The 14,469-nt window shown below is 40.4% G+C and overlaps 1 pseudogene; it reads right to left on the bottom strand.

Moving 5' to 3' along the window:
- Window positions 1-6,044: 6,044 nt before the first annotated feature.
- LOC100658770 (ADP-ribosylation factor-like protein 2-binding protein) lies at window positions 6,045-6,586 on the bottom strand (annotated as a pseudogene).
- Between the last annotated feature and the right edge of the window lie 7,883 nt (window positions 6,587-14,469).

Below are 14,469 nucleotides of genomic sequence, written 5' to 3'. Positions count from 1 at the left end.
ATTTATTCCTTCTCCAAGGCTGGGAGGAAGGCTCAGGGAGCTCAGGAGGTCCTACTTCCAGCCCAGGGAAAGCAGCTATCACTCAAGCTGGCTCTGGACCCAGTCAGAGCGGGCAGGGGTCAGTTAAATGGGAGGGATTTTTTTCCCAGAGGGGTGGTTTTTGGTCCATGCAGTAGATCAGATACAAGTACTTATCTTTTGCTGCTTTTTGCTAATTGTGGAGGCATGAGCGAACTCTCTGCAGCTCAGTCTGTCCTGAAGTGGAAAATGCATTCTGAATGCCACTGCTTGTTTTACCATGCTTGCTCTAGCAGAATCCTCCTGTAGGGTGCTGGTTGGCACCAGGTCACATCTGGCAACTACTTGCTGCTTCTGAACCATCTCTCCCTCCCCCTGCCACTCAGTCTGATTCTTCAACTTTGCCTTTGAAGTTCAGGGCTCCTAGATTGTCGTATATAATTGATTCACTTGTTTTTTCCAGTCTGACTACTCCTCCATCTTGGCTCCACCTCCTGTTTTTTCCATATTCTTTAAGTGTTAATTGATGGGATTAGGTATCCAAACATATCAATTAAATTTACTAAAATATATTTTACAAAGAAAAATTACCTCTGGATTCCCCTCTTCTACATATATATCCTAATCATTGAATAATATCTCCTTTGTTTCTTTTAAGATCTTTTTTTTGTCTTTATTGTTCTGCAGTTTCTAGAAATAGTTAATGATGTTTTTGTCATTTTGTTTTATCTTATATTCATTAAGTTCTTGAATATTTTGTTGGGTGTTTTTAATACCTTATAGACAGTCCAAAGTTATTTTGAATGTTTCCTCTCTACCATTCAGTCTCTCTTTACTTTCTGTAACTCTGGTTAGGCATGAGCTACACTCTACCTTCTATGTCTCTCAGCCTCTTTTATTTTCCACCCGTTGCCTTATTTTTATGATATTTTGGATAAATTCTTCAGCTCTATGTTCCAGTTGACTTATTGTCTCTTCCTCTGTGTCTATTATTTTTTAAATAATATTTTAGTGTGTATAAGCTGGAAGTGTATGCAGCAAATTGGATTTCCATTTAACAATTTCATTTCCAGTACTTTAGTTTCCTTGTCCCCTTGCTGTCTCATCTTTGCTTCAGAGTAACTTTTGAGCATTTGATCTCATATAGATATTTTTAAAAGGAATTCATCACTTATGGGTGGTATTCTTTATTTTATAACCCAATCTGTTACTTGGATAAAAGATGACTGCAAAGCATAATTTCAGTTTAAAATTTAGAGTATTTCGGGGTGATAGTCTTGGGGACTTCTAGTCTCAACTGGTCCAGTAAGTCTGGACTTTTTAAAAACTTGAGTTCTTTTCCACATTTTCTCCCCTTCTATCAGGATCCTGCTATTGTGGCCCTGATCAGAACTGTTGGTAGTGGTAGCCAGCAACCATGGAGTTCTAGTCACAGCTTAAATGAGGCCGTGGTTCATATAGGCTCTTAGGCCTGTAGACTAATTATTTCTATGAGCCTTTGGTTTCCTTCTTCTCTTTTGTTCCAGATAAGTAGAGACCAATAGATGAATCTCAGATGGTTGCTCACTAGCTTTTCAGACCCCATACACTACTCACCTTGTTGGGATGTAAAACAAACACCTTATAACGTGTATTATGCCAATTAACTAAGCTATCCCACAAAACTATGGTCCTAAGCCTTCAAACTGAGAAAACTAATTTTGCAAAGGGTTTGGTTATGTCTAAGGAGTATCTGTAACTGTGTCCTCTAAGTGGTTTATTATATACATGAATATACATTTATGTACACACATACCTATATGCACATATGCCCATAGATATATCTGTCTGTGCACACATACATATGCACTCAGATATTTATGCTCATACACATATATGCCTATATACATATTTGTGTAACTATACTCATATATTTTGGTTGTTGCTGGTGTTGTTGCAAAAATATATTTGTCATATCCTTCACCAAAAACATCCTTTTCTCTTATGCACTTCAGTGACATCATTTACCTTTGTCAAGCTGTGTGCATTTCTCCCACATTTGATGCTCTCCTTACCATCACCAAAAATAACAAGTGTCTACTGTCTTGAGAGTGCTTCCTGTTATCCCCTTCTCCACCCATCCCTGGTAACCACCAATGAACATTGGTCTCTTTCTGTCTAAATGTAGTTATTGTCTTCTTCTAAAAAGTAATTATACCATATTTGCCTTTGTGATTGGCTTATGTTGCTCAGCATAATGTCCTCCATATTCATCCAAGGTATAAGAGGACTCACCATTATTCTTTATGGCTGTGTAGTATTCTACTCTATGTATGTACCACATTTTGTTTATCCATTTATCCATTGTTCAGTAGTTAGGTTATTTCCACCTTTTTGCTATTGTGAATATTGCTGTATTGAACATATGTGTGCATATGTCTGTCCATGTCTCTTTTATTAGCTCTCTGGAGAATATACCTAGGAGCGGGATTGCTGCATCATAAAGTATTTCTCTTTCTACCTTTTTGAGAAAGTGCCATACCATTTTCCATAGTGGTTATATCATTTTGAAATTGGACCAGCAGTGGCTAAGGGTTTCAGTCACCCAAATCTTTGTCAGCATTTGTTGTTTTCTGTTTGTCTGTTTTGATGGTGGCATTTTTGCAGGGGTGAGATGGTATCTCATTGTAGTTTTGATGTGCATCTCTCAAATGGTTAATGATTATGCATTTCTTCTCATGAGTTTCTTGGCCACTTATAGTAATAAAACTGTATTTATGTTTTTAATTCCAAATTTTAATGTATAAAAATTTTGTATAATTATTTTAATAATTTTCTTAATCATTATATAGTTTCTTGCGTAAATATTTCTTAAATATAGCAACACAGTTATTTTAGAGTCTACGACTGCCAATATTAATAATCCTAGTGGGTTTGTTTTGCTGTCTCTTATAGATTCTCATTTATGATGAATTATTTCCATACATGTTTAGCTAGTTTTACCTGTGAGCTCCTCATTTTGTTCTTAATTTTGTTTGTGGTGCCCTTTGACATCATAGGTGAATATGTGATTCTCTAGAACCCAGAAAGAGTTATGTCAGGCTCCTAAAGACACCACCTGTCTTAGGCTGTGTTCTCTAGAGGAACCCAGTGAAGCATATATATGTAAATATATATAGAGAGATTCATTTCAAGGAAATAGCTCATGCAGTTGTGGAGGTTGGCAAGTCCCGAATCCTTGAATATGCAGCAGGCTGGCAGCTTCTCCTAACTCCTGTGGTTCCGGGGGCTGTCAAACCAAAATCTACAGGTCAAGAGGTAGGCTGCTGGCTCACAGGGCTGCAGGAGCTGATAAATCCAAAATCAGGTGGCTGGCTCTGGCTTATGTCCCAAAAACTGGAGGTCAGAGGAAGATGAGTCAGATATAGGATCCAGAGAGGCTGAGCTTTGCCAGAACATCTATATGTATTGGATGTAGGCCACACCCTCAAGGAAACTCCTTTCAACTGATGGGCTACTCAGATTAGATCACAAAAGGGAAGGTGATTATATAATAACTACCAAACCACTGAGAATCATGGCCGAGCCAAGTTGGCAAGTAACTTTAACCATCACAGTTAACCCCCCAACCCTCATCAACTTGGCACCTATGCACATAACCTTAAACCTTTAAAAATCTCTAAAGCAAGACAATTATAAAGTCATACTTGTACCTAATATGTTACAACCAACATGCATACATCCAAAAACACACTAGCCCTGTTTATATTTTATAATTTATAATAAGTAATGGAATAAGGGAGGGAACTAAGCAAATATTTTTGATATATACATGTGTTGTTGTTGATACCTGCTGTCATGTTGGTTCTGACCCATAGAAACCCTATGTATAACAGAACGGAACACTGCGCTCGCCTGCGCATCCTCACAATTGTTGCTATGCTTGAGCCCATTGTCGCAGGCACTGTGTCAATCCATCTTCGCGAGGGTCTTCCTCTTTTTCATTGACCCTCTACATTACCAAGCAACACACACACACACACAAAAGTATAAGAAAACAAGGAAGAAATACTAAAAACTGTCATAGCCCTTGTTTCTACAACTGCTCACGTGGTTGTAGCTGGTATTTAGAAGTACCTTTTTCACTGCCATTCCATACACCTTTTGTCCTCAACAAGTACCTCAGCTGGTTGTGGTTCTTTGCCTGGCAGGATGACCCAAACCTTCATTCCTGAAGGGTCTATGCCCTTAGAAGTCATGTCGGAATGTACTTTTCCATTGACGTTGGTCACAGGGCACAGTAATACTAAGAGATGTCCTAAGGGATATCCTGTATTCCAGACATACTCTTCTTTACCTCCATTATGTAATATAAATCCAATTTTCCCTTGGTTATCAGGATTAATCACACCAGGCAATAGAGTAACTCCCTTCTTTGCCTGTTGATCCAGAAGGAAGAGGAGCCTAAAGTGGCCAGACAGCATGCTTAACTTCCAGTTCAGTGGAATCAATGTTGTGTTTGCAGGTGGGAACATTTCTGCCTTTGGAAGTAAGCCATCTAGACCCATGAAGCATAGGGTCACAGAGACAGAAAGCAAAAATTTTGCAAGTGGGTCACTAGGGGTAATAGTGAGTGGTGCCACTCCCATTTCCAACCCTTGGTTCCTGGACTCATGAATCCTGGCTACAAGAGAAACAACATCATATATTGGGCACTGGTTTAGAGCATATACAGCCATCTGGAGAACATTGCCCCAACCCTGCAAGATATTGCCACCTATCTGGTGTTGTAATGGTGTCTTTTTTTGGTTTGTTTTTTTTTTTTAACAGATTCTTATTTTTATTTTAGGAAAAAAAAAATCAAAGGTACACATTGGATATTAAACTACTGTTTTTTTCTTTCTAAAGTTGTGATGTACATGTTTTCTGGTTGGTAATGTTACAGCAAGCATTTGACTTTTCCAGAGCCAGACATGACAATTAAAGTCATTTGCTACCTCCTACTTTTTTTTTTTTTTACTCAAGCTGAGCTAGGCCAGGAACACCATCTTTGTAGGAGTGATTTTTACATGAAGAAGCAGTTGCAGAGTCATGGCTTTTCCTAAAGTGAACCCCACCCCAACAGACAACCTAACAAACAGAAAGGACTTTACTCAAACCTACACAAGCACACTTAACATACTATATGAAAAGGATACATGTAGTCTACTTCCAGCACAGCATACATTCATTGGCACCTGGGAAAATAGAAACACCAATGTAGAAAGCATTTTTGCCTTCATAGTACTAACAACTAAAAAGCACATAGCCTATAATACTTTGATCTTTAAGTGGGTAATCATGGACTCTCCAAGATTAGATCTACTAGTTGAGCCCGAGTATTCATCTATAAAAATATTTTCCAAAATAATGCTTAAAAGGAGCTTAGAAATAGTGGGACTACATTGGGACTAGCAGAAGAAAATGATAAAAGGACCACAAATACAAGACTGGGAGGTGACTTTCATATGTAGCTTTAGGTAAAGGACAGTTTCTCAGCTGAATCCCAGGCCAAGACTAGCTGTGTTAATAGCAGCTTCAGAAATCTGAAGACAGGCAACTGGCTTGAATAACACCCTACATACAAGCTTCCAAACAGTCAAAAACCCATACAGTTGGGCCGCTGAGGCTGAAGGACTGAATATTGACTCAAGTGAGAGAGGTGTGTGTGTACAAGTTCCTGTAAAGGTAGCTGGGACAGAGTGGGTTTATGATGGTGGGTTGCTCTACGCTGTTCACACATCAACAGTTGTGAGGAAAGGGGCCCCCAGGTGGGATACTGGACATGGTCTCCAGAGGAGCCTGACTCAGAATACCTGAGAGGTGTCTACTCTGGAAGGAGTGCTAGGGTTATTGAATACAAGAAGGTGTTTCAGCAGAAATGCCCCGGGAGAGTCAAGTAATGTTCTTTTTCACCCATAAATACTTAACATTAATGAAGAGTGGCAGAAGACAGCAACAGAGTCAGTCTTTCCAAGATATATTCTCCTGTCACCATTAGCCTCTCACAGTCTATTGGGTTGGTGATGTCCACAAGGATCCCATAGCCTGGAGGTGGGACCTAGTGCTGCAGGTTGTTCTGGGAAGCTGGCATGGAAGATGGTTTGCACAATGAAGTCACCACTAAACCACTGGTTAAATCTAGTTCCTGGCCTTCTTAGTCCATAGACGTTTCTTTAAAAGCCAGAAAATACGTAAATGTGAGCAGCATGTCAAATATGTCACCAGCCACATCAAATTATGGTGCTGTAATGTTGTTGTGAAAGCTACCATGTTGAATTCAGGGATCCGCTCCAGCAGTTTTTCTTTTATATACTTTTCTACCAAAGAACTCCACCAACCCAGTAACCAAAGAACTATATTCATTAAAAATAGGCATGTAGGTGAGTTTATTCTTTTCTGTGTCTTCAAACTCCTGGTAGTACTTGTCCATGAAATTTCTCTGTAGTAACTGGAGTTTGTCATCCATGAAAATATCCTCTAAATATACAACCACAGCATCAAATTCTGCATCAGAGGTACAAGAAATAGACAGTGCAAAGCTCTCTTCCTCTATGACATCCGTCACCGACAGTGCATCCACTGCCTTGGGCTAGCTGGCCTGTTGGCCTCCTACCCGCCCGCAGCTGGGTAAGGCCTCCATTCCACTTCACAATGTTCGAACTGGCATCAAGTGCCTCTCCACTGAGGCCTCAGGTTACATGGGCTGTGGCCATACACACACTACTGGGACCTTCACGCCCAGCCAGGCCACTTGTGTGCATCTCCCTGTGATTGTGTCTTTAGAAGACCACTACATTCTTTTATCAAGCCAGCTGATTCAGGATAATGGGGAACATAGTAAGACCAGTGAATTTCAAGAGCAAGGGCCAATTGCTGAACTTCATTTGCTGTGAAGTGAGTTCTTTGATTCAAAGCAATGCTGTGTGGGAATGATGATGGGGCATAAGGCATCCTGTAAGTCCACAGTTGGTAATTTTGGCAGAAGCACTGTGTACAGGGAAGGCAAATCCATATCCAGAGTAAATATCTACTCTGTTAAAAAACAAAATGCTGCCCTTTCCTTGATGGAAGTCATCCAATGTAATCAGCCTGCCACTAGGTTGCTGGCTGGTTGCCTTTAGCAATAGTGCCATTTGGGGACTCAGTGTTGGTCTCTGCTGCTGGTAGATTGGGCACTCAGTAGTGACTGTAGCCAGGTTGGCCTTGGTGAGTGAAGTCCATGTTACTGAGCCCCATGCATAACCTCCATCACTTCCATCATGGCCACTTCTTTCATGATCCCATTGGGCAATGAGAAGATTGGCTGGAGGAAGAGGCTGACTGGTACCCACAGAATACGTCACATTATAGACTTGATTAATAAAATCCTCCTCTGCCGAGGCTACCCTTTGGTGAGTGTAATGGATTGAATTGTGTCCTCCAAAAATGTGGGTCAACTTGGGTAGTCCATGATTCCCAGTATTGTGTGAATGACCACCATTTCATCATCTGATGTGATTTTCCTGTGTTGTAAATCCTACCTCTATCATGTTAATGAGGCGAGATTAGAGGCAGTTATGTTAATAAGGCAAGACTCAACCACAAGATTAGGTTGTATATTGAATCAATCTCTTTTGAGATATTAAAGAGAGAAGCAAGCAGAGAGACAGGTGGACCTCCTACCACCAAAAATGAAGAACCCTTAGGGGAGCCAGGAGAATAGGGCATCCTTTGGACTCAGGGCTCCCGTGCTGAGAAGCTTAGACCAGGGAGAGATTGAAGACAAAGACCTTTCCCCAGAGCCAACAGAGAAGGAAAGCTCCCCTGGAGCTGGCATCCTGAATTCAGACTTCTATTCTCCTAGACCGTGAGAAAATAAATTTCTGTTTCTTAAAGGCATCCACTTGTGATATTATTGTTATAACGGCACTAGGTAACTAGGACAGTGAACATTCACATGAGACACGGACATCTTTATTTCTTTGTCCCATTCAGAGAGGCTTATCCACATGGCTTTCCCCAATTTCCTTGTCACCAGTTTCCCAATCATGTTCCTTCCAAGTCCATGACCATCCAGCCAAACCGCAGCCCAGGGAACAGTATACAATTGCATATCTGGCCACCTGTCCTTCCTAGCAAAATGGCAACCAAGTACACTGCTGGAAGTTCTGCCCACTGGGGGGATTTCCCTTCACCACTGTCCTTCAGGGATGCCCCAGAAAGGGGCTACGGTGCTGCCACTGTCCACTTTTGAGTGGTGCCTGCATATCTTGCAGAACCATTTATAAACCAGGCACAAGAATTCTCTTCCACAGTGAACTAATCATAAGGAACTCCTAATAAGGCCTTAAGTGCAGATTGGGTGAAGGAAGGTAATGTGACAGGACTGGAGATGATGAAGCTTTCATCCACTTCCTCATGTCATGTATTTGTGCTTTCAGGTCTTGCTTATGGGATGCTGAGGTGGACATAAGATTTTATGATTCTGTGGGTCAGACAACATTCAGTTCATGATGGATAGTTCAGGTCATGTAGATGGTTAAGATTATGTGTCAACTTGGCTGGTCTGTGATTCTCAGTGATTCTGCAGATATGATGTAATCATTATCCATAATGTTATCTGTTGTGAGCAAGTAATGAGTTGGAAGGGGAGTTTTGAGAGGGGTGCCTGCATCCAATATATATATAAATGTTTTGGCAAAGTTCACCCTCTCTGGATCCTACATCCAACTCATCATTCTCTGCCCTCCAGTTCTTGGGGCCTGAGGCAGCAGCCTGCCATCTGACCTGCAGATTTTGGGTTTACCAGCCATTATGGCATCGTGAGTTATGAGAAGCCTCCAACCTGCCACTGACCCACATATTTGGGACTCGCTAGCCTCCACAACTGTTTGAGCCATTTCCTTGAAATAAATCTCTCTGTTATATGTATATATACAGTTCACCGTTTTTTCTCCTCCACAGAATCGAGCCTAAGACAGGCCACATGGTGACTTGATGGTCCATGGTTAAGCATTCAGTCTCTACTGTGGCTCAGAACAAGATGTCTTAGTCATCTAGTGCTGCCATAAAAGAAATACCACAAGTGGATGGCTTTAACAAAAAGAAATTTATTTTCTCACAGTCGAGTAGGTCAGGAGTCCAAATTCAGGGGGTCAGCCCCAGGGGAAGGCTTTCTCTCTCTTTTGGCTTTGGAGGAAGGTCCTTGTCCTCCATCTTCCCCTGGTTGAGGAGCTTCTCAGGTGCAGGGACCCTGGGTTCAAAGGACGCACTCTGCTCCTGGTGCTGCTTTCTTGGTGGTATGAGGTCCCCAACTCTCTACTTGCTTCCCTTTCCTTTTACTTCTTGAAAGATAAAAGTGGTGCAGACCACACCCCAGAGAAACTCCCTTTATACTGGATCAGGGAGGTGACCTGAGTAAGGGTGGTGTCACAATCCCACCCTAATCCTCTTAACATAAAATTATAATCACAGAATGGAGGACAACCATACAATACTGGGAATCATGGACTAACCAAGCTGACATATTTTTGGGGGGACACAATTCAATACATGATAACAAGACAAAAGCTATTTCTCAAAAGGAGAGTAGTTATCTGCAGAAGATGGCAGAGCTCTGCTCTAAAATTAGTGATTCACTAATAGGGGACTGCCACTGACACATCAGGAACTATTGGATCAGCCAGATCCTATGGCCCACTTGGCAGAGCACCTTGCATAGCAGCCTGACCATGTGGCAGATCCTTCTGTTCTTCAGGGCCCCACTCAAAATTAGCAGCTTTTTGAATCGCTTGATAAATAGGCTGGAGTAGCACACCCAAATAAGGGATAGGTTGCCTCCAAAATGCAGAGACCCACCAGGCATTGTGCCTCCTTTTCTGTTGTATGTAACAACTTATTCTTCACTTGAGAAGGAGTACCTTGACTTGCCCCACAGCACTGGACCCCTAGAAATTTCACTGAGTTGGAAGGCACCTGATATTTTATCAGATTAATTTCCCACCATCTAGCATGCAAATATCTTACCAATAAGTCTAGAGTCATTGATACTTCTCACTAAAAAAAAAAAAAGTAGGCTAGTATAAATGGAATCTTTTCTTTTTTAGTTTTTAACTGGTGTTTGTTAGTATTAGGAAAATGCACTGACTTTAGTTCATTGATTTTTGTACCCAGCCATATGGTTGGTTATACTGAAGATTTGCTTGGAATTTCCAAGACTGGGAATTATATAATCTAAAAGTAATTTAAAATTTTTTTTCTCTCTTGATAGGTTTTTGAATTCCAGTTGACTTCAGAAGACATGAAACTCCTCGATGGCCTAAACCGCAATGTTTGCTATGTTACTGCTGAATTGTAAGTATTGTTCCCTGAATAGTCAATATTGTTGGTAAAGATATTTGCTTCAATTAATTTTCAGCTGAGGAAAGTAGGAGAGCTGTTAAAATTTACGTCAATACCAGAAAGATAGTGGCCAGTTTTAGGAGACATGAGCTTACCCAAAACTCTCAGGCTGGGCTTACTCTAAAGTTTCTTTCACTGAATCAGCAAAATGCTTTGAGGACATCTTGAACATTCACCCACACTCTGCTCTCTTCACTCTGTATACTTTCCATAGAAACCCAACATCATTGATGATTTTACCTCTTCCGTGTAGGCTCCTGGTGGTGTAGTGATTATGAGCTATGGCTGCTAATCAAAAGCTTAGCTGTTTGAATCTCAGGTGCTCCTTGGAAACCCTGTGGGGCAGTTCTACTCTGTCCTATAGGGTCGCTATGAGTCAGAATCGACGTGACGGCACCTGTTTTTGTGTTTCTTTTTCTTTTTTTGTAGGCCTCTAATCTCTACAACAAAGTACTTTACATATACGTTGGATATTAGAGATATCACTTAATGAAACGTGTCCAAAACTGTTTTTGTCATTGCGTTCCCCCAAACCTGCTCAATTCCTCAAACCTGCTCAATCAAACGCATCTTCAGCAACCCTCTGTTCCAATCCAGAGATTTTCACCACCTCCATTACCCACTGCCATTGAGTCGTTTCCGACTCATAGAGACCCCATAGGACAGAGTAGAACTGCCCCATAGAGTTTCCAAGGAGCGCCTGGTAGATTTGAACTGCCAACCGCTTGGTTAGCAGCCGCAGCACTTAACCACTATGCCACCAAGGTTTCCATCACCTCCATTAGACCTTATAAATTTTAGGTCTTATTAGTTTTCAAATTTTTGCCCACCTTTTCACCTGGTGTATTTTCAGGACCCAAATACTGCACTTACCCCGTGAAAGAAGGGCCTATAGATAAGAACCTGTGGCTTTGATTTTCTGAAATATGGAGCTCTCAATGCAAAGGATAAAGAAGGTTAAGGGAAGAGAGATTAAAACGAAAGAAAGAGTGTGGAAAGAAAACCTCAATGTTGGAGACCATTTTTAGCCAACAAAATTATTTACTATTCCTACATTCTGTAAATTATAGAGCTTTGAGAAAGGGCACTCCTAATAAACCAGGGAAAGCCAGGTCGTGTTTCCCCTGCTATAGAGATTTTCACTCATAATAGAAATAAAATTATCATGTGCGAAAAGGGACTAGCACAATGATACAACGTTAGTACTCAAAAATGGGTGGGTATATTACTATCATTGGTAATATTTTTATTAGTATACTGAAAATTAGGAAAAAAACAGAAATGATGCAAAGAGAAAGTGGGAAGCAATCAGTAATTCTAATCATTACTTAATATTTTAATTATCATTAATCATTTTCTATCACTTTATACTTTCTGTTGTTATTATACACAGGGATCTCATTATGTAGGAAGGTCCTTGGAGATGGTCCCGTATGTTCTATATGTCATTGTATTCTTTTCTGAATAATGCAATAGGTGACATGTCGTAGGAAATGAATGAATTAGAAAAACTGGAGTGAAATTGCTATCAACAATCTGTATCACTCTAAAATATTCTTAGCGTTAAGCATGAACCTGGAGTTAACCCTGTTCAAAACAAAGCAGAATCAGTTTCTGCTTTTGCTGAGAATCCAGTTGAAAACACACAGGACATCTCTTTGCTTTGTTGATAGGTGTAGCAAAAAAAACAAAAACAAAAACCAAAGCCATTGCCATCCAGTCAATTCCAACTCACGGCAACCCTACAGGACAGAGTATAACTGCCCCAGAGAGTTTTCAAAGAGTGCCTGGTGAATTCGAACTGCCAACCTTTTTGTTAGCAGCCTAACTCTTAAGCACCGTACCACCAGTGTTTCCATGCAGCTAAGGGAGGGAAATGTATTTGTAGATTTTCATCTGTGTGTTAATTTCCAAGCATGAAAATATAATTTTAATTGTTTAGTTATTATTTTCTAAAAACATTTATAATACAGTCATGCTTATGAAGGTATGAAAGGCAGACTTCACAAGCAGCCAGGAAATAAAATGTTTAACTTTCATACTAATGCCAGCTTCTTAGAAACCTCTGATGTTATTGAAATAGTCCTTCAATCTACGTTATATATTTTTCTTTCTCATTCTAGTGGTATTGGCCACCCTAATTATCCATTTTCTGAACAATATTAAAGAGAAGGCCTTTGTAGAGACTCCTTCCAGAAGCCCCTGCATATGGATAAAAAAAAAAAAAATTTTTTAGGATGCAAGAAACATCTCAATTGCTGGGGATGAGAGCACCAATCTGCTTAGCAACTCATACTCAGCTAGAATTGTGTCCATAGCTCATTAAGGAAAGGCACTAAATTCTTGTCTTTTTGTTAAAAAAGAATTAAAAAAAAATGTCCCTCTAAAGATTCTTATCAATTCTGGTCTTTATTGCTTACATATTTTATTTCCTTGTCTCTTTCAGGCCAAAAACTCTGATTGGCCTAGAAGTTTGGAGGCAGTGAGAGAAAGTTAAGAACTATTTTACAGACATTCCTGAGATGGTGCTGAGGGAGGAATTTTCAGCTTCTAGAAAAGTAATAATGGGCAGGTATGTATCAGTCAATGATTCCTTAGTTAACGCTTTGAGGTCCAGGAAAACTCACTGCATATAGCTGGAAAGGTGAGGCACATATCAAAAGAATGACTAGTAACAGAAAGGCTTCCACTGAGCAGTGCAGAGGATCAGAACTCCAGGAAATTGAGAACAAGAGATTACTGTCACAGGCATGGCTAGGAAGATGAGAGAGGAACCAGCCAGCTTGGATGGTTAGAACTCAGGAGTGCAGGATAACAAAGAAACAACTGACAGATTCAGTTCTCTGAACATTTAACACTGTGTTTCTTAAATTATTTTAGACTGTGAGAAATACTATTAATGTTTGGCTGTCAGAAATGTTTGAATCAGAATGCAAGGTGGACTTACAAATACAAAACACAAAATGGTCCTAAACATTTCAATACTTTATGTAAAACCGTTAATAAGAGAGCTAATACTGTTAGTAATTCCAATTCTCTTACATTTTTAAGCATTCTTTAAAAACAGTGTATGCAAAATAGCACTATGCTAACAAAATCTGTGAGCAGGAACACATTCCACAAAAATGTACATCTATTTTCTATAATTTTAGGGGTGCAAATTTAATCATCTAATCACGAAGAACTGAATTTTCATGTCAGGCACTTTTTTGAAAACTTGGGACAATGTCCTTGAGATGCTCACTTGATTAGCACCAGGGTACACGTCCCAATACTTAAGCTTGTAACTGTTGCCTCTTTTCATAGCCACATGGTAAGACCAGTGAATTTCATGAGCAAGGGCCAATTGCTGAACTTCATTTGCTGTGAAGTGAGTTCTTTGATTCAAAGCAATGCTGTGTGGGAATGATGATGGGGCATAAGGCATCCTGTAAGTCCACAGTTGGTAATTTTGGCAGAAGCACTGTGTACAGGGAAGGCAAATCCATATCCAGAGTAAATATCTACTCTGTTAAAAAACAAAATGCTGCCCTTTCCTTGATGGAAGTCATCCAATGTAATCAGCCTGCCACTAGGTTGCTGGCTGGTTGCCTTTAGCAATAGTGCCATTTGGGGACTCAGTGTTGGTCTCTGCTGCTGGTAGATTGGGCACTCAGTAGTGACTGTAGCCAGGTTGGCCTTGGTGAGTGAAGTCCATGTTACTGAGCCCCATGCATAACCTCCATCACTTCCATCATGGCCACTTCTTTCATGATCCCATTGGGCAATGAGAAGATTGGCTGGAGGAAGAGGCTGACTGGTACCCACAGAATACGTCACATTATAGACTTGATTAATAAAATCCTCCTCTGCCGAGGCTACCCTTTGGTGAGTGTAATGGATTGAATTGTGTCCTCCAAAAATGTGGGTCAACTTGGGTAGTCCATGATTCCCAGTATTGTGTGAATGACCACCATTTCATCATCTGATGTGATTTTCCTGTGTTGTAAATCCTACCTCTATCATGTTAATGAGGCGAGATTAGAGGCAGTTATGTTAATAAGGCAAGAC

Source organism: Loxodonta africana, chromosome 4 (assembly GCF_030014295.1).
Source record: "Loxodonta africana isolate mLoxAfr1 chromosome 4, mLoxAfr1.hap2, whole genome shotgun sequence".
Classification (NCBI taxonomy): domain Eukaryota; kingdom Metazoa; phylum Chordata; class Mammalia; order Proboscidea; family Elephantidae; genus Loxodonta; species Loxodonta africana.
The sequence above is the reverse complement of the archived record's forward strand: the minus strand, read 5'-3'. Positions and strand labels throughout refer to the sequence as shown.